The 27,504-nt window shown below is 42.5% G+C and overlaps 1 long non-coding RNA gene across 1 annotated transcript in view; it reads left to right on the forward strand.

The window, feature by feature from the left end:
* Window positions 1-27,504, forward strand: part of LOC127578957 (uncharacterized) — a 72,728-nt gene that overhangs the window by 1,726 nt on the left and 43,498 nt on the right. The window contains exon 2 of the long non-coding RNA XR_007957604.1: window positions 1,957-2,014. This is a non-coding gene — a long non-coding RNA (uncharacterized LOC127578957). The remainder of the gene's footprint in view (window positions 1-1,956; window positions 2,015-27,504) is intronic.

A 27,504-nucleotide genomic window follows, 5' to 3' on the forward strand; every position in this document is an offset into this window, starting at 1 on the left:
AGATCACCAGTGTAACAGAAAGCAAAGCCCGCTGGGTCTGTGCTGACCATCAAGCACCCATTTACACTAACCCCTTTATATTCTCCCCAATCCCCATCAGTTCTTTCCACAGTTCTACTGAGGAAGTAAAGGGTTAAGAAACTGCGACTGACTGTAACTATACATATAGCTGATGGAAAAATAACTTGCAAGCAAGAGCACGCAAGCTGCTGACTCATGGATAAGCGATAATTACTGTATCTGGAGCCTTGGTTGCAGACCAGTTATGCTGGACAATAAACAATAAAGCAATAAACAACGAGTGGGAAGCTTGTCCAAACAATGAGGGTGAGACCTGTCTTTGAATCTCTTGATTCAATTAGGTTGGACAATAGGTGCGATGTCTGTCTTTGGATCTCTGAGGCCTGACCGAAACTTGCGGCGCTGCATTCATTAAGTGTGCATGACGATATCTATATAAATTTCTGTCTGCTCCTTTGTACAAGAGAGACCTTGGGAAACGACTCTCAAGTACACCACTAATAGTGTACTCAAGTACACTATTCGCAGTACACCGCGAAGGAGACATCTCTTCAGCACTCTCCTTAGCAGTGTACTGCTAGTAAACGCGTTTTATCGAATCAACCTTGTGGCACTATGTTACTTTGCAGCGGACAGAAGTGGGAACTTAAATTCGAGACAACACTACAACTCATCTATGCACTGGGAACATGTCCAATTAACCTACCAAACTGCACGTCTTTGGGGTGTGGGAGGAAACACACACAGTGAAAAGGACAACTTCAAACTCCACACAGTCAGCACGCGAGTCCAGGATTGAACCTGGATTGAACCCAATCTCAAGAGCTGTGAGGCAAACATGTTGAAAAGAAGGTGAACTTTGTTTATGCTGTGAGTTTGCTTCAATTTGTGAAGCACTTCCTGAGTTGGTGATAGAAAAATAAATTTCAAAAGGGAATTGGATTTGTACTTTAAAAGGGGAAAAACTTGTAAAGCTCTGATGAGGAATTGGGACTTATTCAGATAATTCTTATGAAGAGTCATTTCGAGCACAAATGTCCTCCTGTTTTCCATGGCAAATGAAATTTGAATTTGATTAACACATTTCATCAGAATGAAAATTTCCCCCAAATACTCTTGTGGTCCAAAAATTCAGAAAATGTTCCCTGAACTGCATCCCATTCGGCATAATCCATGTAAATGTTACTAAGGGACACATCCACATAAGTAAAGGTTCAACAGATTCACACACTTTAACATAAAAGTATGAATCTGCTGCAAAGGCTGTGGAGGCAGGAAATGGTGTCTGTGATAACTGATAGCATCCAACTTCTTGATGATCTATAAAGTGAAGAGTGGTGTGAGGTAGTTTGATTTGAATGGCACTCTGGGCACTTTGTAAAAGACAGTGCTGCAATGCATTTGGCAAGAGGTAATTGTAGAGCGTTTGTATATTATTATGTAAATAAGTTGTGTGGTCAAAGGAAGTAGTAATGTCACTGCGGAACAGCATCAGTCACTCTTAAAGCTGGACCAACAGATTTTTGAAGTAAAATTAAGGCAAGGAAGATGGTGTAAGCTTACCATTAGTGGAGAAAATTGGGAATAAAATAGGAAACACAGGAGGCTTGAGCACTGTGAGACTACCTGGGGAGGAAAAAGAAGTAAATCATCACTCAGACGCAAAATGGCTTCATAGGCAGACTGGAATCAAAGGATGTGAATCACTTGCTTCTTCGCTGGGATGATGGGATCTTCATTGGGATGATGAAAGTGTGTTTCATGGCTAGTAATATTTCTGAGCTTAAAGGCCATGCTGAGAATATTAATGCTATAATGAGGGAAAGCGAGAAAGCAACATTACTTATGGAATCTGGCCCAAAGCATGTCACACACTTACTAAATTGGTAGTTCCAGAAAAAATCTAAATCTGCCTTGTTTCTCGATGTGTTTCAGTTTGGAGAGAATGATTCAATCCACAGCATTTGAGGCAGCATACAAAGTCAAACTATGAGTGAGTACAATGTCTTATTCAAAGACCTTTCAAGGTAGTGTAACTGTGAAGAATTTTTGGGCTGTGCACTTAGAGGCAGGTTTTCGACACTCTGGGAGATAAAGGGATCCACTTGAAGCTGTCAGACACAAAACGCCCCAAGTTTAATTTGGTGAGTAACGTTGTGATTTTCAGGGAGATGGCAGTCAAGAATGCCAGGGAATTCTCTGCTTTTCTTGCCATAAATACAACAGCTGTCTATAATCAAAGGACAACTCCCAAAGCTTTAGTCCAGAAACCACAACAGCATTATGTGACCACAATGGCATTACTCACTGTTTTAGTTTACTGGCAGTCATCTGCTAAATAACAGTTCTTTTAAAGAGTATAAGCGCTAATGTCAGAAAATAGAATCTATCCAGCAATAGCTTGTAAAACAGAATGTAAAGCAGGCATCATTTTCTTGTATTTATCAATGTGCAGTCAAACTTGTGGGCACTTGTATGATGTTGGAATATACCACTGAAGAGTTGAGGTGGGTCTTTGCTACATGTGGACCAGCAACCTCTGATGACAGGTCACAAGTTACTTCATATTTATTTGAATATTATGCAGTTTTTTGGCATTGAACATCCATTGACTTCTCTGTATCATCCTCTTTCCATTGGGACGGCAGAGAGCAGAGAGTGGGGCAGCATACATGTGTTAAAAGAAGCCTTGAAGAAACCATTGCTCCAAGATTACAGTAGTGTTTACTGCAAGGAATACCACGTGACAAGGACAGCATTGTCGATTGACTAGCTCTGTGTTTAGATACAGTGTGACTCCACACTCTACTCCTGGCTTTAGCAAGGCTATTTATGCTAATGAACTTGGTGTGGCCTAACAGAGAAGGGAGAATAGAGAGCAATGGAACCAGAAGGCAATAATCCATGGAAAAGAAAAGTAATTACCAACTGCGAGAAAGGCTTGGAGTCGCCTGATTGGTTAGCAAGTATGAGACTCAACAGTGCGATCTCGGTGAAGTAGTTCAAACTTACAAGAGGTACTTAGTCTGTACTGGAAATCACTGGATTCTAAATAAACATTTTTTTAGGAGAAAGAAGTGTTTTTGTTTTATGTTGATCTTCGTGAACCCAGCAAAACTGACATGGGTGTTGCCTCTGTGTCCGAGGATCTCATGATTTAGAAAGAGTAAGCACTATAGATCCCAGTAAAAAACAACTTTAATGTTTGTAGCCACAGTTATATTGGGGTCTCAACTATGTTGCTTTCAAGAGACTATATCTTTCACACTTGAGGTCGAGAGCCAGAATATTTAGTGGAATGGACGGAGACTGGTGAGGCATCAATACCACATTACGAAAAGCCTTGTAAATAACCTCAATCTCTTTATTTGCCAAGGTTCACTATGGTATTTGTAGGTCTCATTCCACAGAACCAGAAAGTCTTGTTAAATATTCAGCAGTCTGGTACATGAGCAGCCTGCTGAGACCGAGTAAAGTGTTACTTTCATGGCAAAGCTCACCCAGTGGATCCAAGGGGCGGATCGTCTGTGTATGACACTTGGTACATTTTTATCATCCAGCACTGTCTGTCATTTCGTTAAACTGATGATGGTGTGATAATCAAATTCACTGCTCTTACCAAACCCACCCGACATACTCCTTTATCTACATTAGTCACTTCTTTGTATCAGCAGTTTCGAAAACTAAAAGTGACTTCCTTTAACAAGAAATGATCCTTCTACATATAATATTTCTTTTTTTGCCTATTGTTTTTCTGACATAAATGTTTCACGCTTTGAAATTACAGGCCTGTATTTTATGTTATGCTTGTGTTTTAAACTGGAGAACGTTGACTGATAAGGCAACCAGTCAAGAGAAAGTTAACAAAGAAGATTTGTTTTTAGTTTGGTATTGATGATCTAATAGTACCAGCAAGGATATGGTAACCTTACAACAATTTTCCTGCAGCCAATTTTCATGTGTATGGTTCCCAACCACCCACTGTACAACCCACTATTCTCACCCCCTTTTTGAACTGAAAGCAGTCAGTCAGAATACAGAAACAGAAGGTTTTGGAAATACTCAGTCAGCATCTATGGTGAGTGCAGACCAAATAACCTTTCAGGTAAAAGTCCTCGTTCGACTGGAAAATATTACAAAGGACCAATGTCTCAGCTGAAATGAAGAGGTGGAGAAAACTGTTGTTTGCTACAATTTTTACACAGTTGCGATGAAGGGTGTTAATCTGAAGATTAATTTGTTTAAATATTTCATATGATCAACATTTGCAGTTTATGTGCTAGATTTGTAATTTCATCTTCTCTTGGAAAAACCCTGAGATATTTATATATGTTGTTGGTTTATAGGTTTCTTCTTCTTTGTTATTTTAGAGCTTGTGTCATTCCTACTACATTTTCAGAGGCTATGGGCAATCCATTTGTCTCTGGATGACCTCATTATCCTGAAAATCTCTTTGGTAACAGTAACATTTTGTATACAAAAGTATAGAGAACTCGGGGAAATGTTCTCAACTAATTGTACAAAGAACCACAAGTGGTGAAAGTAGTGATGCAAGCAGCTGATAACAATGTGAGCTGTGAGATGGAAGATTGTGGACTGAGGCACCTTTACTGACCAGCACATAATCTAGGCTGGCATTTACTGGTTGTGCAACCTTACTGTACAACTGACCTCTACCTCTGCGCACAGTCCATTGGTGGCTCTTGAGTTTCCTGAGAGGAGATAAGATGTAAAAGAAATGCTAATTCTTGGTTTAATACATTGTGAAGTAGTTTCCTCCAAGGTTATTAACATACCCAGAGCTCAAAAAGAACATTATTTCCACCTGTGAATCAAACTATTTTGACTCACCTTTCCTCAGTCCTTGTGACTCCTACTCCCTCTGTTATCTGCATCTGAGTAAATTGAAATTTTGATACATGGCTTCTCCGGGTTATGGGAGACGTAACTTATGGAAATCTGACTTTACCCAAATTCTCCCATTAATTTTTAAAGAATTTTTCAAGATAGCATTAATAATAATTATTAATAGATTTTTATAATTTTAATTTTATAATTATTAATATAATAATAAATAACATTTAAAAAATAGATACATTTTTGTGGTATTCATTAACAACTGGATAGACCATATGTTCCATTAATAGGTAGTGTTCTGGTGAATATGAAAGATATTCAATGAAAGAATTACAGGAGATGTATGCAGAGCCATACAATATGGGTAGCAATCGAAAATGGACATTTCTGACTTAGTGAAAAATCGGTTTATGAATGGTTCTCAGGAATGGAACTTATGTAACCATCTGTACTTGGTCTTCTGCATGTACTGGTGAAAGGCTTAATATCAGGAGGTGTGCCAGAGTAGCTCAGAGAAAACACCTCCTGTGAGAAAGTAACTGGTCTCTATTCTTTGGAGAAGTGTGTGGTGGATTTGAGGTGAATCTTCATATCATCATTCTGTTGCTCTCTACACAAAGTCACCATCAACCACTGTACACCTTTCATTCATTGCATTTGTGAACTACAGTCAAGCTCTGCTAATTCAGCGCACTGGGGATATTGGCAGTGTTGGACTAACAGATCTTCCAGACTGTTGGATGTTACTCTATTAATACCCAAACACACCTTTATTTCATGTTTTTATATGTGGCACTGTGAGATGATATATCTTCCAGTGAGCCCCTGAATTTAAAGAGAATGGGAAATATACAACACTCTAGATCCTCACCCCAACCACAAAGCTACACACTGGTGTTCTGGATCCTACCCCTGGCTCTGGCCCACACTCTGCTCTTCTGACTCTGGCCACATGCCCCCTGTATTCTGGACTCCTGGCCACATTCCAGACTAATGACTGAGCCAGATGCTGACCGTCAGGATTTCTGATCAATTGATACTGGATTATCGGAGTTTTACTGTACCTTTGTTCATTACCACTTTACCATCTTATCACACCTTCTACTATCATCACCAAAGCCCCAATGTATGTCTGCTACTCATAAATGACTGCCAGTTAAATCCCAAATTCACTGGTCCTGCTTGTGGATCCAAAAAAGCAAATTAAAAAGTCTTTAAGTTAAAAATATCTCCTTTTTCAGGAAACATGACTGCCCTTTCACTGTGATTAAATGCCCTTTCTTGCATTTCCGCCATTTCTCAGACCTCTGCAGACTAAGCAACCGGTTTGCAGAGCATCTGTGCTCTGTCTGCAATGGCCATCCCGAGCATCTGGATTCATGCCATTTTACCTCCCCTTCCCACTCCCACACCGACCTGTCTGTTCTCAGCTTTCTCCGCTGCCAGGGTGAGGCCCAGTGCAAACTAGAAGAACAACACCTCATATTCCACCTGGGTAGTCAACAACGCAATGGTATGAATATTGCATTTTCCAATGTTCCTGGTTCCATCCACCCAGGGTATCTCCCCTGCCGCCCCCCCGCCTCCCCCCCCCCACCACCATCTGGTTTCATCAGCCCTTCATCTCTCCCTTAATGGTTCCCATTATTAAAGTATCAGATTCCAGCACTTGTAGCCTTTGTGTTCTCGTTTATCGCCCTCCAGTCCCTGTCTCCACCTTCACCCTCCCACCTGGCTCCATCTACCAGTTTTTGTATTTGTCTGCTTCCACACATCAGCTGCCTGTCTCTGTCTCCTAACTCCACCCATCCCGGTCCCCCACCTGGCTCCTTCTGCCCATCATCCCTTATTGGTTCACCTATCGGACCCTGTCTCACCCCTCCTCCGCCCCTCTTCATACAGCTATTTTTTCTCTCCACCCTTGGTCCTCTTGACCCAAAACATCGACAATTTCTCTCCCCCCCCCCCCACCACAGATGCTGCTCGACTCGCTGAGTTCCTCCAGCAGATTGTTTGTTGCTCCAGATTCCAGCATCTGTAGTCTCTTATGACTCCAAATTAAAGAGTTTGTTCATAATTGACACCTTGAGACTGGATACCAACAAATATTAAGTTTACTCCCAGAATAAGAGATTATTTTGGAATAACTATCAGATTTTAACTTATAGGCTTCACAATCCTTTCTACCAAATAAAATGGTCCAAGGTTGAAAATGTTCCATGGCCTGGGTAAAGATAGTTGTAAACTCCAATGTTTGGCCTCCATGTTAATGATTAAACATCAATGATTAGTAAAATGGACACATCATCTTAGCCACTGCACAGGCTCACAACATATACAGAATGTTCTTAGAAGGGAAATGTGTTGCATTCTTAAAGTGGATATAATATTGTAACATAATAATACTGTTGTTGGGAATCAGTTTTGCAGGAAAATGCAGTGAGGTTAGATAAATAGAAAAATAGGGGCTATGTGGGAGAGAAGGGTTAGATAGATCTTAGAACAGGATAAAATGTTGGCACAGCATTGTGGGCCAAAGGGCCTGTACTGTGCTGTAGTGTTCTATGTTCTATGAAACCAAGGATTTGCTGTGATCTTAATTATGAGGGACATAGAGATGTTGAACAGTAAGGAACTATTTTTTTGCAGAGGGTGTAGATTTAAGGTAAGAGGTAGAAGATTTCAATGGGAATTGAGGAAGAGTTTTTTCACCAGAGGGTGGTTGAAATCTGGAATGCACTTCCTGCAGAGATGGTGAGGCAGATTCTCTTGTAACATCTAAGAAGTATTAAGATGAGCACTTGATATGTCATGATAGAGAAAATTGTGTGCTGGATGTTAGAAAATAGGATTATTATAATTAAGTACTTGGAGACACAAGAGACTGCAGATGCTGGAATCTGGAGCATAAAACAAGATTTCTGGAGGAATTCAATGGACCAGGCAGCATCTATAGAACTATAGAACCATAGAACAATACAGGCCCTTTGGCTCACCATGTTGTGCCGCCCTTCAAACCATACCTAAGACTATCTAACCCCTTCCTCCCACATATCCCTCTATCTTAAATTGCTCCATATGCTTATCTAACAATCTCTTGAACTTGTCCAATGTATCAGCCTCCACCACCACCCCAGGCAGCACATTCCATGCACCAACCACTCTCTGGGTGAAAACCTCCCTCTGACATCTCCCTTGAACTTCCCACCCATGACCTTAAAGCCATCTCCTCTTGTTTTGAGCATTGGTGCCCTGGGAAAGAGGCACTGGCTGTTCACTCTATCTATTCCTCTCAATATCTTGTATACCTCTATCATGTCTCCCCTCATCCTCCTTCCCTCCAATGAGAACAGCCCTAGCTCCTTTAGTATCTCCTCATAATCCATACTCTCTAATCTGTTGATGGAAATGGACAGTCAACGTTTCGAGTAGAGACCCTTCATCTGGACTTGGGTACTTGATGACTGGCATGGACAGTGTGTGTCAAAAGGCCTGTTCCTGTGTTGAATGGTGGTATTTGGGAAATCATGGCCCTGACCTCCTGATTTTTCATGGGGTATGTCACAAAAACAGTGAGGAGGTCTCTAGATGAAAGGTAATGTAGAGAAGTGTGAATGGATCCATTTGGGGTTGGAGAAAGAGGTTGAGGCAATATGATGTACAGGGTGCAAATTTAAAGGAGATGCATTTTAATATAAGAAACAGAAGCAGAAGTAGAGCATTCAGTGCTCTATTGCCTGCAACACCATTGAACAGACCCAGAATGCATGTACACAGACTTCTGGAAGGGGAGGACAAGTCAGAAAGCTGTTAAAATCACATATCAGATTTTGAGTTTCATTAATGGAGACATAGAGTACAAATGCAAGGAAGTTCTGCTGAACAGTTATGAAATACAGGATAGGCTTCAGCTTTGTCTCCCATTCTGGCCATCACACTTTGTGGCACCAAGAGCTCGGACAGGGTGCACAGGAATTTTTACTGAAATGGTTCCAGGGATTCCGTTATGAGAAACTGGAGAAGCCGAGGTCCTCAGAACAAAGGAGCTTGATAGAGGTCTTCATGAAAATTTTTGATAAAAAAGGGAAGCTGCTTGAAGTTCCAGAGAGGCTGATAACCAGAGGACATGGATTCAATGAGTAAGGAACCAGAGGCAACACAGCCATTCCTTGATTTCCAAAAGGATCATGATCCTGAGACACGATACCTTAGAAGGCTCTTCAACATCTCGTTAAGTAAATTTTTGTAAATTGCAAAGGTGAAAAGCATTATGGGCATTGGGATCATCTATTCATATGAGCAGAGAGAGGTGTGCTATTGGCTGTCATGAAAAGTAGGTTCATATGTTGAAGACGTGCACTCCAAAGAGTCAATGACATTATTGGCAAAACTTGTGAAGCAAGCATCTTTAAATTGAAGAAACACATGTGGAGAACAAATGATTTACACAATGTGATGTTATGAGCAGAATGCACTGCCTGAAACAGTAATTGAAGCAGATTCATCAGTTGATGTGGAAAGGGGAATGTACTTGCAGGGGAAGTTTTTCAGAGTCCTGTGGAAAGAGCAGGGGAGTGGCTTATTGATGGAGGTCTCCTGAAGAGCCGTGACAGGATCTTTCTGTGCTTTAACATCAGTTCCAGTACATAGGATATCTAGTAAGAAGAAACAATGAAAACAGGAAGGGAAAGGTCTAAAAATTCTACTGTAACATTTTTGTGCAATATACAATTTTTTTCCCAAAACCCTGTTGCTAAATATAGAGGAAGGGTGAACAGCCAATGGTTGTGGATCACATTAGTACAAACAACATGGGTAAGGATGGGAATGAGGTCCTGCAACGTGAATTTAGGGAGCTAGGTCACAGATTAAAGAGCAGGATCTCGAAGGCTGTCATCTTTGTACTTCTTCTGGTGACACATCCTAGTGAGTATAGGAGTTGGAGGAGTGTAGTAGGGAGGGTGTGTTTTTTGTGGATCACTGGGAGTGCTTCAGAGGAAAATGGAACCTGTGCCAGCTGGAAGGATTGCACTTGAACTGGAATGGGACTAGCATCCTTGCAGGAAGATTTGCCAGTGCTGTTGGGGAGGATTTAATTTGGCAGGGAAATTGGGCACAGAATAGATGAACTGTAGGAGAGAGCTATAGTCAAATAGAGAAGTAAAATTATGTTAGTCTAATAAGCAGAGCAGACAGGGGTGTGATAAAACACATGAGAGAAATTCAAGGCTAAATTGCATCTATTCTAATGCAGATGAACTTAGAGTGTTGATTAACACGTGGGAATATGATATTGTTGCCATCACAAAGATGTTTGAGAAAAGGACAAGACTGGTAATTCAACATTGCAGGGTACAGACTTTTCACTCTTAGTGGGGGAGGGAGGCTATAATAAAGGAAGTGGCATTGCAATATTGATTAAGGAGTCCTTTCTACAATAACAATATTTAATTATTGCAACAAAATAATTAAATTCCAAAGTATTTGATAAATATTTTAAGGGCAAGAAGGTAAAAGAGGAAAAGAGTGGGGCCCAAAAAGTAAATAAATGGCAGATGCTTGAAATCTGAGTCAAAACCAAAATATGACGGAAATATTCAGCAGGTTAGACAGCATCTATGGAAAGAGAAACAGTTGATGTTTCGTATCTCGGATCCTTCGCCAGAACTGGGAAAGAGAGAAAAGCAAGTTTGTTTAGGTAGCAGAGAATGTGGGGCTCTATGGGTGGACAAAGGAAATATTTTGATGGTGAGACCAAACAGATTAATGAGGGCAAATAGAGTAACAGTGAAGCGCATTGTGCCTCTTTGCCTGTGTATTGCTTTGTTAGCAGCAAGGCTGTGGGACAAACCCAACAGTTCTGACAATACTAATGGAAAAGGAAAACTGAGCCAAAATGATAGCATACAGATGGGATCTTGAGTTGCAGAGTGACCACATCCTGAAATGTGCTCTCAGTGAAACACTCGGTCTGGTGGATAGGTGGCAGTGACATCAGCTATTGCTCAAGCTGTGTTTCAAGTTTATACCAGCCAGAATAGATAACAAATTATATTTTGATATATTTCAATGTACATTGCAATTTGGGTGAAATTATCTTGTAAACTGCTCAATGTTTGTTGCACCTTCAGTGAAGTTATTCATCCACAGCAAAAGAAGTAAATGGCTGGAGGAATTCAGTGGGTCAGGCATCAGCTGTGGAAGCAAAGGGATGGTCAACATTTCAGATCGAGACCCTGCCTCAGGTTGATCCTCGGTTATTTAAGTAGTGATTGAAACTGGTCGGGAGACTTGGGCAATGGTTTTATTTATGAGAAACATATTGCGGGAAAATGTTCTGATGGGAGTTTGGACCTTTGGCTTAAGGCGCATAATTATTATGTAAATTCACTTATGCCAATACCACAGAACAACCTTGTTCTGTGGCCTGGGCTGCATCATGATAAGACAAAGTATTTTTATTATTCCAGTAGGAATTTAAATGGGTTATTTGCACCTCCGTCTGCTTGTCAGCACACAATATAAATGCTGTCCAGTTGTTCAGAAGGTTATGCAGCTTATTTGACAAGCCACTAAATAATGCTGTCATTATAGACCCCAATGCCTTTGTTGGCAGTAATGCACTGCAAGGAAATTATACATTTGTATCGTGTTCGCTTATTTTAACTTTTGAAAAAGGATGTCAGCTGAATCATTGACTATCTGGAGGCGACAGTGTGGGTGGAGGTGCTGGTGGAGGCAGCTAACAACAAGGATGATAACGTTAATAACAACAGGAACCAAGAGTTTATGGGGAAAGAATTGTCTGATTCCACCCATGAGAAATAGAAATCATATGAGACTGATCGACTAAAGCATGTAATTCAGGAACTAATGACTAATCTAGTGCTGCTGTTGTGGTGGCTGACTTCCTTTCATCCGGGTTAATATTTAAATAATCTAAAAGTAAATAATTCTTTACATCTGTTCAGGCAACGCATTACATTTTGTTGTTTTTACTACTTCGCACAGAAACTTCCACATAGCACCATTCCAATATTTGTGCTGACTACAGAACTAGTCACTTACTTTCTGGACTCGCACAGTTTTAGAAAATAAATGCTTACTTCACCAAACTTTTGATGATTCATATACTTTACAGTGTGCAGTCCAGCTTCACTGAGTGCACCAGTAAAGATTTGTGGTGCATGATAAGGCAGCATCACATCAAATAAAGTCTAAGGCCAAAAACTAGCTAACTTGAAAAATGTACCTAACTATTTTACAGTATAAAATGATCCATTTTCAATCAAGATCCATAATGTGTTGTGACCCTAATTTTGAAATGCACGTCCAGGTTTGTGTGGAAATTTAACATGCTTGGTTCTGAGGTCTCTGAGTAAGGCTATTAATCTAACTCATATTACTTTTTTGCAGAAGGTGATTCAAAGTTGTGAGATAATGTCAATTGCTAAGCATCACTAATTTTTGTGTAATATTGGCAATTGATGGCTTAGAGGGCACTCTCAGAATGTGCACTTCAAACATTCAGTCACCTCAAATTCTTTTGAACCTTCTACTTGATAAAGTATTGATTAGGGAAGACCCTTACAATTTTCTTAGTTTCCCCTGCAAAATCTAAAGTCAAGCAATGGCGAAAGTGATCGATTGACAAATTACAGAACTATTAAATCCAGTCTGGTGATAAGCTCTGTATGTACACATCCTTAAGTTTCTGGCTGATTCTGAGCTGATTTTTAAAATGTATGAAAATACCAAGAGTCTTTTATTGTGTTCCAGTGACTGGCATTAGTACAAAGCATTTGGTTCTTGGGGATAGAAATTCAACGTTGTTCACAAGCACAAAATGGGTAAAATAACACAATGTGTGGCAATTGGCTTCTGAAAAGCAGCTTCATTGACTTCAATGAAATGAGCACAATTTGCAGTTATTATTTCTATGTTCATTTTAAGTTACAGGCAGATGATGATTGTTGTTTCACTCCACGACACATCTAGTTTCCCAGAACACTGAGGGAAACCAATGAATCATAACTGATTAAACTGGGATTTAACTCAGTAAACCACAGTTAATCCAGCATAATTTTTTCATTTTTGAGTTGCCAGATGTGTGTCTGAGTCATTAGTTATGAGCTGTGTAGCTGCCATGTCAGCTTTTTTGAAACTATAGAAATCCTCTTATTTTGATTTATGTGAAGAAGTTTCTGTTAATTTTTATGCTTGGGATAAATACAGTGAACTGTGGTGACAACATTTCTAGAGAAACCTTGGAAACATAAGAAACAGGAGCAAGAGTAGGAGTAGGAAAATTGGCCCATTGAGCCTGCTTCACAATCGTTTAGGTCACAGCTGATCCTTAACACACTTTCCCGTTCATTTCCCCATACTCCTCGACTCCTTTGTGGTTCAAACATCTATCAGTCTCCACCCTGAACATATGTAACAATTTCACCTTTGGAGATCTTTGGGGTAGAGAATTCCAAAGGATTATGATTCTCTGACAGAAGAAACTTCTCTTCACCTTCATCCTGTAATGGAGATGGCTATAATGTCTGGATTGTTGGATACTTTTCTGAATTGTCAAATTTATTTCTAATAGGAGGAAGTACAATTTAATAGGAGGCTGTTACATACGCTGTATCATCTTAAGCATGATACTTCTTCAACAGGTCGGGCAACATTAAAGAGAAGGAAGGAGCGAATATTTCAGATCAAAAACCTATCATTGGGCTGTTAATGACCTGAAACGTTAACTCTGCTTCTACCTCCACGGATACTGCCTGAGCACGGAGTATTTCCAGCATGTTATAGTTTTATCTCAGATTTCCAGCATCCACATTATGATACTTCTTCACCCTGGCTGTTCCATACGCTATAAAATGCTGGAAATACTCGGTGCTCAGGCAGTATCCGTGGAGATAGAAGCAGAGTTAACGTTTCAGGTCAGTAACAGCCCATTGATAGGTTTTTGATCTGAAATACTCGCTCCTTCCTTCTCTTCAATGTTGCCCGACCTGTTGAAGAAGTACCATGCTTAAGATGACACTTAAATTTGCACTGCTCATGGATCATGAGTATTTTGTGTGTGATCCTGGAAGTTCATATATTCTGTGCAAACAAACTCACTAATCACATCAAATCAGCCTGATAATTTTGTTGTTGTGATGAATTTCATCACCTCATTTAGAAAATTCAATTTTTTCCAGGTGAAATGAATAATATTTTATTACCTATCCTATCTGAGATATGGTGCTCAGAGGTGAGCTATCCTGTTAAGTTCTTATTTTTCCTTTCATCCTTTAACCCAATGAGCAGGAGACAGTATTCCAACATAAGTGAGAAGAGCACCACGAGCTATATCTGACAATCTACTTCCTCTTGTCTGACTGCTCAATTCCTCATTGGGTCAATTGCTTTGAATAATTTCACATTTTTCAGCATTAAACCAGGCCTTAAAATTCTGTTCACAGTCAATAGGAACTCAATAGTTATCCAGAAATGAATGGAACCTGGTTCTGCAAGGAAAATGGCAAGTGAGCCAGGGAAAAAACATCATACGCTCATTGGCAACCACATTTCAGTTCTCCAATGACCTGTCCCTCCCTTACATCTCATGGCAACAGCAACAAATGCAATGAATTTTTGCTAAGGACCTTACTAATGGCCTAAAACTCACCATTAATTTCAGAGAGTCATGGAGTCATGCAGCATGGAAACAGGCCCTTTGCCAACCAGGTCAGAACTGGATATCAAGCACTCATTTGACCACTCCCATATTCATTCTCCACTCATTCCCCTGATTCTACCACTCACTAACACATTGAGGACAATTTACAGTGGACAATTAACCTACCATTTTGCATGTTTTTAGGATATGAGAGGAAACTAGAACACCTGGAGTTGGCTGGGCGGCCTCACCCGGGAGATCACGAGAGGACAGCAGCTCTACTGTACTGTCCATGTTACTTATTCTTGACACACCTTTATCCTTTTACCAAATAGTTCACTTTTGGAGCTGGATATTTACAAGCTGCCACTGTACTTAATGTGTGGAGAACTTGGTGATTCCTGACGGACTACTGGGCAAAAATGGCTGTCGGTGGCTTTAGCTTCTCATGGTGGATTTGGGAGACTACATTGAAACATTCATGCTGGCAGTGGTAGCAGAGCCTGATCATGCAAATAGACCCATCCATGTAATCTGGGACAGGGTTAGTGTGGAAAGGAAGCAGATTGGCACTTAAAAGAAATAAACATCAGAGTTACAGGGATTGGGTGAAGGATCACAAGATCACAAGACAAAGGAGCAGAAGTAGGCCATTTGGCCCATTGAGTCTGCTCCATGAGCTAAACTAATACTATTCCTATCTAGCCCAAATTTCCGGCCTTATCCCCATATCTCTTGATACCTTGACTAATTAGATACCTATCTATCTCCCCCTTAAATGCCTCCAATGATCGGGCCTCCACAGCTGTATGTGGCAAAGAATTCCATAACTTCACTACCCTCTGGCTAAAGAAATTTCTCCTCATCTCTGTTTTAAACCTATACCCTCTAATTCTAAGATTGAAGGAATGGGATTGAATGGATTGTGCTTCGGATGGCTGGCTGGCCAGTGATCATATGGCCTCCTTCCGTGCTGTAATGGTTCTTTGACTCTACATCTCTAATGGGGTTATGTAATTCTGGTGGTAAATATGAGATGTGAAATTAATGGAAGTCAACAAGTCAACAAATCAATGAGATTTTAAAAAAATTGGTGCCAGTGAAAGCCAATGGATGGAGTGCACTTGGCGTGGCTTCTGACAGGAGGATAGTGACCAAATGAGATGCCTCCTTTCCAATAAATCCAATACCATGGTCTGCCAGGTGATGCACTGGGGCTGATTAGCCCATGGAGCACCAGGTGACATCATCTGCAGACTTTGGGTTGCATTGAGTGGGTGCTTGAAGATTTCCCTGAAGTTTTGGGGAAGGGGTTTGTGGGTGTTAGAGCAAGGCAACAAGGCCATGGGCTGGTTTTGGGGGTGGGCGTGGTTCTAGGTTGGGGTGGCCTCACCCTGGGATAGCAGAAGTGGGTGGTGGCTGGAATATTGGAGGAAGGCCAGATGGGGGTTATGGTAGAAGGAGAACAGGAGTTGGGAGAGGAAAAGGAAGGCTCAAAGCACTGGACAAAGACCTCACTCTGTCAAGCCTGTTTGAGAGCTGGTGTGCAATGTCTATCTATGTTACAAGAAATCATGCACAGTTATCTTCCACTCCCCAGAATTGGAGTGGAAACAAGTCATCCTTGACCCTGAGAAGATAAGTCCCTGGAAGTAGGTAGCTGGCAAGCCCTACTTTTCTAAGCTCTGACAGCAGACCTGATTTCTCAGTTTAGGGTCCCCACCTCTGAGTGAATTTGATACGAATCATCTCTCTGGAGGTTGTACACATGAGGACTTTAAGCATGGAGGTTTACATTTGGTGGGATTTTCAGTTCATTAATATTAATTGCAACAGGAAAACAGTTCTTATCCATCAAGGGTTCTTCCGAACTAACCTTTGTTTATTGTTCAGTGAATTTTTGTTGAGCCTGAACTTGTTGACAGTTTCTTACTAGGTGGAGAGAAGTGAGGAACAATTGTAGAAGCAATCTGGGTTATGTAGTTAGGTTAATGTCTGATCTCAGCTATGGGAAACAATTAGGAGTGTGTTTCTGCGCCTGTTTAGGACGGAAGTTCAAGACTGATTGTTCAGCCATCTGGCGCACTCAGGCCTGTGAAAAAAAGCAAATTATAAGATTTAAAACAGACACTTGGCACATGGCCTATAAATCCACATCCACCACCACAATGGGCACTTTGCTTACGAATTTTTATTCCACCAGTGAAATAATTCAATTGCTTTATTTTAATGGTGGTATTGAAATAAGTGTGCATCTCATCTCTGCGTTTAATAATGTGTAAACTATAATGTGTAGACTGCTGGACTTTGGTCGTATTCTTTGGTTTTGACTGTTCCTCTTTTACTTCCTCTGGGTTGGTGTCCTGAACAAACTTATTGAACTGCAGCATAAGTAGTTTTTTCTCATTTTAATTTCTAAAAGCAGCGCTGTGGGGTGCATATTGTGCTTTGTATCCGACTTTGAACATGCTACCATAAATGACTTCTGGAAGGCAATCCATCTAAGTGCCACAGGTAGATTTTGTACTTTGCTAGGAAGCCAACAAGATGGCTCTGTGTCAGTCAAAAGTCTCTGCTGTAGGTTAGAACACTCGCCATAATTACACTGGACCTCCACTGAGACTCATGCACACACCAGACCATGCTACATTAAGCTTTAGACCATGTATTTGTCCCATCACTAAATCTACCTGCTTTGTCTCTGGAACACTGCTAGACTACCTCAGTTCATCTGTTGCCTAAAATCTTATCTTTCTTAACTATCTCCAGACTAGGCAATTTCACTCTGGTTCAGGTTGGCTTCCCTCTTTCTACCTGCCAAAAACCTAATATCTGGGTCTCTCATCCTGCCCACTTTGACAATTCTCAGAGACTGGCTACAACCCACCTGCCCCTCCAAATCTCCAGTATCCAAAACTCTTTCTCTGACTTCCTACCCCCCACAACTTAAAACAGCAGTCACTGGATGATTTCTACATTCCACAATGGTGGAGAGCTGAAGCAAAGTCCTTTCAGTGCATGAGGCCCATTTGGTAGCATGCGGACCTCAGACCTCAGGTACAACTGGGTTTTGTTGCAGTTAGCCATATGTAAATCATTCATTTTGCTGGCCTTACACCATCCTATTAAATTTTCTTTTCCAACACTATTTAACTCCTGGGCCTGTGCCTTGCCATTGATGTGAATTCGTGCACTCATCTAAAAGAAAAACCTTTTTATTTTCTCCTAGATCATCTCCTAGGCTGCTTGAAGAAGAACTTGCATTTATAAAACCAACTAACATAACTTCAGGATTCACAAGGCATCTCTTAGCCTCTGAAGTATAATCGAAATATAGCCATTATTGTACTGAATAAGTTATGGCAGACCACATAACGATGTTCCAGAAACAGCAATGAAATAATAACCAAATAAGTTTCCTTCCAGGTTGTGGCATTATTGTGATACAATGGACAATGAAATTTACTATAACTGTAAATGATTTCCCGGAAGTTACCAGCTTCAACTTAATGCAAATGTTTGTTCTCATAAGCAGCGGGCTGAAGGTACCAGTTCACTTTCAGCCAGATATTGCAACGAGGGCTTACTCAGATCCAAAGCCTTAATTGAGTAAGTTCATTTGCCATCATATTTCTGCCTTGCAACAAAAAATAAATGTTATTTCTCATGTCACACATTACTCCTACTTCTGAAGTGTAATATCTTCTGCATCATGAATTAATTTTAAAGGATAAATACTTCATGGCTTGAAGCTCTTTCCATTTACAAACCTTACAAGTCCTCATCCAATGACCCAGTTAAGAATACGCAGTCAAATATACCAATGGATATTTAGGATCAGAACAATATTAAGTGGGGTCAGAAGGGCACTTAATAACCTCTTCTTGATTCAATGGAATATTTAAGCAGCTGCTGCAAATAGTTGCGTATCACTTGATTGAGATATTCACTCCATCTGAAATTGAGACCATATCTCTAACAATACAGCCGACTTGGCATTCTGTTCCTTTACAGACCTAACTTCAGAGCTTGACATCCACACTCAGGCCCTTTTTCTCTCATGATACAGCTACAAAAGAAACTCAACACTGCAGCCGTGTAGCAATGTGCTTCAAATAGATACCCCAAGCTCCCCACCTCTGTGATTCATCAAACAACAATGGATTTCCAATGACAGATATTCTTCGAAGACATGGGAGTGACCTAGCCACGTTTGGTATCTGTCAGTGTAATCACTGAATTGAGATCATCCTCACACTTCCAAAGATCTCTGTTTATTGGCTATTGACTCTGTCAATGGGTTTGCACTCGTTATGCCATTACTTGGTACTTCAGACAAATTCTGAGGAACCCTGCATCTACTGTATAAGCTTTTGAATCTTTTTGCATGATTCCACAATTATTGCAAACATGAACTTATCATGTTGTGAGTAAACCAACAGTAGCTGTCTGCCATTGGCAGCATTGGCCAGACCTCATAAAGCAACCTGGGTGATGCATCTGGCCTGATAACATGGCAGTGTAGACTGCCACCATACAGTGAGTCTCACTGTCCTGTCCTTTCAATAACCACATGAAGCTTATCAGAGGAATGGACACGTATCAACCAAGATAGGGACTTCACACTCTTTCAGCATGTGACGATCCTGTGTGCACTGAAGCTACAGCTGCACAGTCACTTCAATGCCTTTGACTGAGTTTCTCTGGTTAGGTAAGAGTGAGGAACAGAGAGATGAAAATCTGGAGCAGCATCTGCAGTCAGTTACTTTCAATACATTAAAAGGCTCCACTCAGCAGAAGCTGCACAAATGGAGAAAGTACTCTAATGGAACAAAGTATCTGGTTGTGAAGGAAGCTAGTCAAAACAATGAATCAAAGTGTATTTACCGCCAGCCACTTGTGCCTCTTAGTGTTTGTGATTTTCCACGTAGGCTTGAAAACCCACCCCTGCATCATGGGGCATCCCCTGTGGTTGCTGTCTGACTACTGAAAGGTATCTCTCTTGACAATGCGATACAGATATTGACTCAGAATGCCCACAGTGAGCCCATGTCCTTACCAGGCCAGCTCCAGACTGCCCAGTAGCAACTGCGCGCCTGCAGTGTGGGGACGCACTGGCGAGGACAGTGTCTGGGAGCCAGTGGCTGCAGGGTAGATCCTGAGAGAGGGCAGAGTTAAAGAATCACAGAGCTATACAGCATGGAAACAGGCCCTTCGGCCCAACTCATTCACACTGACCAGGTTGTCTCACTGAGCTAGTCTCACTTGTCTGTGGTTGGTCCATATCCCTCTGAACCTTTCCTATCCATGTACCTGTCGAAATGTCTTGTAAATGTCGTAATTGTACCCACCTCTACGACTTCCTCTGGCAGCTTGTTCCATAAACCCACCATCCCCTGTGTGAAAAAGTTGTCCTTTGGGTCCCTTTTAAATCTTTTCCCTTTCACTTTAAATCTATGTCCTCTAGTTTGGCCTCCTACCCTGGGGAAAAGGTTGTGGTTATTCACATTACCTATGCCTCTCATGATTTTACAGACCTCAGAAAGTTAATCCCTCAGCATCCTACGCTCCAGGGAAAAACGTTCCAGCCTATCTAGCCTCTCCTTATAACTCAAACTCTCCAATCCTGGTAACCCCCTCGTAAATCTTTTTTGGACCCTTACCAGTTTAATGACAATTTCAGTTGAAGGAGTCTCAGTGCCTGCACTGCCAACTAGGTTCTCTCAGCACCAGATGGACAATAGAGCGTGTGTCCGCTGTTGCTCAGGTTGTATGAATGTCAGAGTAGACTTGGGAACTCTATCAAGAGCAGCAAAGTAATCCTGGAACCTGGAACCTGGAACACAACTGGCACCTCACTGATAGTAGCGCCAATGTCCTGCTGAGCGGCAAGCTGGTGTCCCTGGGACTGGGTCAGGTAAACAAAGTCCTGTTGGATTGGGGCTGTATGGGGAGAAACCTACTCTCTCAGCCGCCCTGTTTCCTCAGCATTGCCATTGCCTGACAAGGAAGAGCTAATCACTTTCAAGGTCAAAAGTGTGATCCTGTACCAACTCCTGAGAGAATGTTAACATGTTATCCTCCACAGTCCTAGTCACATCATGAAGGCCAGTCTGACAGGGTGTCTACCCAAGGGCCTCCTGAGATGTGCCCCTTGCATCTAATCTCTTTCTTCCTGGTTATAGTATCGAAGATTCTGAACAGTGAATTTTCCAATTTCAGGTAACCATCTCCCCCTGTGTTCATTTCCCATTCCCACCAGTCCGTCCAGGGACTCTGTCTCTTTGTTCACCTTTCCCATTCCTCACCCTCCCATTACCTCACCCTCCTCCACCTGGATCCATCTGCCCATCATCTCCTCCCCTCCCCCAATCTGCTTCCACCTATCACCTTCCAGCCTCTATCTCACCCCTCGCAATTATTTCTATTTATCGGCCATCTTCCCTCCAACTCTCAGTCCTGATGCAGGGTCTTGGCTTGAAATATTGAGCAACCCTTTGCTCCAGATTCCAGCATCTGTGGTCCCTTGTGCCTCATATCCGAACTTCTGCTCTGAGGATACAAGGCAGTTGAGAAAATGACACAGGATTAGCTGACACAATGGGGCGTGTTTGTAAGAGATGAGTTTTTAATGAAGGTTGGACTTACTTGTGAAGATCCAACATTTTGAGAATCCAACTGGTCAAATTGCAGCGGTATGAGGAGCTCTCACAATGCAGAGTCTTACATAGTGTGCCATAACCATCTATCGCTTACTTGGGAGTGCTTTCTAAGTATGTGCTCAGAGCTGCTGAGTGTATTAACGATGTTTATCTTGAACTGTATGTACATAAAAGTGTGTATCGACGTAAGATCCAGGAATGTGTTATTGCCAACTTCAGGTGAAAGCAATGCCAATAATTGGACTAGCTCCACTTCTCTTGCTGCTTGACACTCACCTCCCCACCACTCATCAGGTCCACAGTAGGAAGTGTCTAGGTAAGGTGATGGAATTGGAATTGGAATTGATTTATTATTGTCACATGTACCGAGGTACCGTGAAAAACTTGTCTTGTATACCATTCATACAGGTCAATTCATTACACAGTGCATCGAGGTAGTACAAGGTAAAACAATAACAGAATGCAGAATAAATTGTCACAGAGTGCAGTGCAGGCCATACAAGGTGCAAGGTAGATTGTGACTTCAAGAGTCCATCTCATCATACTAGGGAACGGTCCAATAGTCTAATAACAGTAGGATAGAAGCTGTCCTTGAACCTGGTGGCATGTGCTTTCAGGCTTTTGTATCTTCTGCCCGATGGCAGAGGGGAGAAGGGAAAATGTCCAGGGTGGGTGGGTTCTTTGATTATGCTGGCTGCTTTACCGAGGCAGCGAGAAGTATAGACAGAGTCCATGGAGGGGAGACTGGTTTCCATGACGTGCTGAGCTGTGTCCACACACCCAGCAGTTTTCTTGCAGAGCAGTTGCCGTACCAAGCCATGATGTCTCCAGATAGGATGCTTTCTATGGTGAATTGGTGAACATGTCAATGTGGCCTTGGATGACTCTAGGTGAATCATACAATGGAATTCATGCAGCAAAGATTAAAGTGTACTGCTGAGTCAGTGTATATGAGCAAGCTGGTGCAGTGATAAAGCCATGTCAATGAGTGTGCTTGAGACAGAATGTGATTGCAATAAGGGTGGGGTACAAAAATGTGTATTTGTCAGAGAGAGAAAAGCAAACATGCGGGCAGACAAACAGACGGAGAGAGAAAGACCATTGGATATGTTTGAACCATTGATTAATTGTGTCAGAGTAACGGAGTGATGAGTTCTTGCTGAAGGTCATGACCCAGGATTCCAGCCAGTGAGGAGTGGCTCAGGGTAGGAGTGGAGATTTGAGGCTTTGGCTCAAGAGGCTTCGGCGAGCAGAGGCTGAGGAGGAGCTTGCTCCCAGAGAGGTAAGGCCGGGTAAGTTCCTTTAATCAATTTAATTAACTTAGGAGTGGGTAATGAAGGCAGCAATTAGGGCAGTCGTGTGCTCCGTATGCAGTATGTGGGAAGTCAGGGACAGCACACTTGTCCCTGATGACTACACCTGTAAAAGGTGCATCCAGCTGCAGCTCCTGACAAAGCGAGTTAGGGAACTGGAGTAGGAGCTGGATGAACGTTGGATCATTCGTGTGGCAGAATTTCAGGGAGATAGTCACCACTAAAAGTCATGAGGCAGGTAGCTGGGTGACTGTCAGGAAAGGGAAGGGGTATAGACAGACAGAGCAGAGCACCCATGTGGCCATTCCCATCAACAATAAGTATACCGTTTTGGATACTGCTGGTGAGGACGACCTACCAGGGACAAGTTGTAGTGGTCGCGTCTCTGGCACTGAGACTGGACCCTCAGCTCAGAAAGGAAGGAAGGAAAAGAGGAGAGCAGTAGTGATAGGGGATTCAATAGTTAGGGGGACAGATAGGAGGTTCTGTGGGAGAGATCGAGAATCCCGGATGGCCTGTTGCCTCCCTGGTGCCAGGGTCCGCGATATCTCAGATCGAGTTATCGATATTCTCAGGAGGGAGGGTGAGCAGCCAGATGTCATGGTCCATGTAGGGACCAATGACGTGGATAGGAAGGAGGAGGAGGTCCTGCAAAGAGAGTTTAGAGAATTAGGTGCAAAGTTGAAGAACAGGACCTCCAAGGTTGCAATCTCAGGGTTGCTACCTGTGCCACGTGCTAGTGAGGCTAGAAACAGAAGGATAATGCAGCTAAATATGTGGCTAAGGAGATGGTGCAGGAGGGAGGGCTTCTTGTTTCTGGACAATTGGGCTTTGTTCTAGGGAAGGTGGGACCTGTTCCGATGGGACGTTTTGCACCTGAACTGGAGGGGGACTAACATACTTGTGGGTAGGTTTGCTAGTGCTGCTCCAGGGGGTTGAAACTAGATTCAGCAATCTCCTCCCTCGTCTCACGAAGCAGCCTGGGGAATATTCCGTCAGAACAGCTCCAACACATCCTCTCTCTTAATATCTACATACTCCAGAACATTACCTCACACTGCCCTCAGCATCATCAAGACCCCTCTCCTTGGTGAGTACTGAAGAGAAGTATTCATTGAGAACCTCACCCACTTCCACAGCTTCCAGGCACATCTTCCCACCTTTGTCTTTAATCGGACCTACTTTTACCCTCGCCATCCTTCTGCTCTTCACGTACGAGAAAAAAGCCTTGGGATTCTCCTTAACCTTACTCGCCAAAGCCTTTTCATGTCCCCTTCTCGCTCTCCTCAGCCCTTTCTTAAGTTCCTTCCTTGCTACTCTATATTCCTCATGAGCCCTGTTTGATCCTTGCTGCTTACACCTTATGTATGCTGCCTTCTTCTTCCTAACCAGTTGTTCCACCTCTCTCGTCACCCATGGTTCCTTCACCCTGCCATTCCTTATCTGCCTCACCAGGACAAATTTATCCCTAACATCCTGCAAAAGATCCCTGAACATTGACCACATCTCCATAGTACATTTCCTTTCAAAAATGTCATCCAAATTTACACTCCCAAGTTCTCGCCTTATGGCCTCATAATTCGCCTTTCCCCAATTAAATATCTTCCCGTCCTCTTTGCTCCTATCCCTGTCCATGACAATTCTAAAGGTTATGGAGCAATGGTCACTGTCCCCCAAATGCTCAACCACCGATAGATCTGTCACCTGACCTGGTTCATTACCTAAAACTAGATCTAAGATGGCATTCCCTCTAGTCGGCCTGTCAACATACTGCGTCAGGAATCCGTCCTGGATATACTTAACAAACTGCGCCCCGTCTAAACCTTTGGCACTAAGCAGGTGCCAATCAATATTTGGATAGTTGAAGTCTCCCATTATAATAATCCTGTTATTTTCGCATCTCTCCAAAAACTGCCTCCCAATCTGCTCCTCAGTATCCCTACTGCTACCGGGGGCCTATAGAATACTCCCAGGAGGGTAACTGCTCCTTTCTTATTCCTAACATCCACCCATATTGACTTTAGAGAGGATCCTTCTACATTATCCACCCTTTCTGCAGCTGTAACCATGTCCCTGACCAGTATCGCCGCCCCTCCTCCTCTTCTCCCCACCTCCCTATCCCTTTTAAAACACTGAAAATCAGGAATATTCAATATCTATTCCTGCCCTGATGTCAGCCATGTCTCTGTAATAGCCACAATATCATAGTCCCATGTACTTATCCAAGCTCTGAGTTGACCTCCCTTATTCCTGATGCTTCTCGCATTCAGGTAAATGCACTTTAGCCCATTCACCTTACTACTTTTGTAGCCTGTACTCTGCTTCTCCTTCCTCAAAGCCTCTCTACCTGTCAAATCTGATTTTTCCCCATCCCCTTCTTCCTCTGACCTACTCCTCTGGTTCCCTTCCCCCTCGCGATCTAGTTTAAACCCTCCTGAACCACCCCAGCAAACCTGGCCGCAAGGATATTGGCCCCCCTCAGGTTCGGGTGTAATCCATCCTCTTTGTACAGGTCCCACATTCCCCAGAAGAGATCCCAATGATCCAAAAATCTAAAACCCTCCCTCCTGCACCAACTTCTCAGCCACGCATTTATCTGCCATCTCCTCCTATTCCTACCTTCACTATCGCGTGGCACTGGCAGCAATCTTGGGATCGCTACCCTCGAGGTCCTGTCCTTCAGCCTTCTGCCTAGCTCCCCAAACTCACTTTTCAGGACCTCATCCCTCTTCCCACCTATGTCGTTGGTACCAACATGAATCACGACTTCTGGCTGTTCTCCCTCCCGCTCTAGAATCCTGTGGACCCGATCAGAGACATCCTGGACCCTGGCACCTGGGAGGCAACATACCATCCGGGATTCATGCTCACTGCCACAGAACCTCCTATCTGTTTCCCTATCGAGTCCCCTATCATTACTGCCTTCCTCTTCTCCTCCCTTCCCTTCTGAGGAACAGGACTGGTCCCAATGCCACAGACCTGGCTACTGCTGCTCGGCCCCGGCAGCTCATCTCCCTCAACAGCTTCCAAAGTGGAAAACCTGTTACTGCAGGGAACAGCTTCTGGGGTCCTCTGTTCTATCTACCTGTTCGTTTTCTTTTTCCTTTTCCCTCCCCTGACAGTCACCCCTCTATCTACTTCCTGGACTCCAGAATTACCTGCTCTAAGGGGGGTGACCGTCGCCTTATATACAGTATCTACAAAGGTAATCATCTGATGAGTAGGCTCTTTCCACCTACATTAAGAGGGATAAGTATGAGAGGACATGGCTTTAGGGTGAAAGGGGAAAGGTTTAGGGGGAACGTAGGGGGATCCACACTCAGAGGGTGGTGGGCGTGTGGAACGGGCTGCCATCTGATGTAGTAAATGCGGGCTCACTCTTAAGTTTTAAGAATAAATTGGATAGATACATGGATGGGAGAGGTCTGGAGGGTTATGGACTGGGTGCAGGTCAATGGGACTAGTGGAATAAAGTTTCGGCACAGACTAGAAGGGCCGAATGGCCTGTTTTCTGTGCTGTGGTGTTCTATGGTTCTATGGTTCCAGAACTGGCTGATGTGTTTGCAGGAGTCAAGTGTTTTCACTGAAGGCTGAAACTGCCTGTAACGAGCTAACAACATGTTCCCGATCATAAGTTTTGCCTATGGTACAGCCATAGTAAATCCCTCACAATGTGGAGCTTTGCACAGAGTGTCACAAACATCCAAGTGTGAGACTACCGTGTGTCCTTTGATAGAAGTATTGTCTCTATGTGCAGGGGACAGGTCCTGTGACCTCATCGTTCCAGCAAGTCCAAGAGCAAAGAAAGCAATGGTGTGGATGGGAGAGGGATATAGAGAGGGAGATATAGGGAAAATGATTGACATGGAGAGGCACAAATGGAGAGGGGGAAAGGCAGAGGCACACAATGTGGAAGAGGAGAGTAGCAGGGAAGGGAAAACCGTCAACTGGATCTTTCCATGAATGTACTGTTTCTGGAACACTGTGGTATTGCACAAGGGAGTCCAGCAATGAGGATTTTTAAACTGAGCTGTGGAATATCCTGATCTTTCTTGAGCTTTTTGACAGTGTTGGGGAGACAGACAATACTGGTTTAACACTGAAAAACTGCTGGTCTGCACTTTGTGTCAAATTGATCTATATCTGTCACAGGAGTGAAGACTTGGGCAGAAACACGAAGCAGGCAGAATTAGAATTGCCAAGGAAGACACGGTCCAAAAGAAGCCCATGAAATTGAATATGGGGCCCAGAATAAAACAGATAGCCATTGTTTGGTGAATCGCCCCGGACCCCAGATATTACCATACTTCATGTGCACAGCAGATTCCAAGTAGCCATGAGACACCAGCTAATCTAAAGTTTGGTGAGGGAGTTGAGAGAAATCAGTTAATGAAGACTTTGAGAGAACTCAATGCTACTTGAAAATTTTAAACTCTTTTTTTAAGTTTTTAACTCTTCCTGTTAAATGGTGAGGATGCTAATCCTGGTGCAAGTTTACAATTTTTATGCAATTTTATTGAATTTGTGTCTTTAAGTAATTAGACTCTCAATGAAAGTGCTTTAGAATCTGCTTTTGGACAATACATCCTGCATATCAATACAGCAAACAGATGCCTTTCTGCACAATACACAATAATCAGCCTGGCTCGTTGCCTTCCGAATTTCAAGAACCTGCTTAGAATGCCACCTTGTGGCAGCAGAAGGTTGCATTCCAGCTTGACTTTGGGTTAGAGCTATTGCAATAGTATCAGAGCATCATTTTCATCATAAAAGGCTTTTATAACATAAGAACCCCTGTACATGTAAGGGAATTTAGTTGCTCTTTATAGATCTGTTCATTAACAGTAAATGATCAATTATATTGATTGGTGTTTAAATACATGTAATGAAAATATAAACACATTTGTGTTCCATTTAATTCTTTCACTGTTCAAGACTTTCCCTGTGGTGTACAGAATGGTCAGAACTCCAATACAGTGACAAA

The sequence above is a fragment of the Pristis pectinata genome, chromosome 16, assembly GCF_009764475.1.
Source record: "Pristis pectinata isolate sPriPec2 chromosome 16, sPriPec2.1.pri, whole genome shotgun sequence".
Lineage (NCBI taxonomy): Eukaryota > Metazoa > Chordata > Chondrichthyes > Rhinopristiformes > Pristidae > Pristis > Pristis pectinata.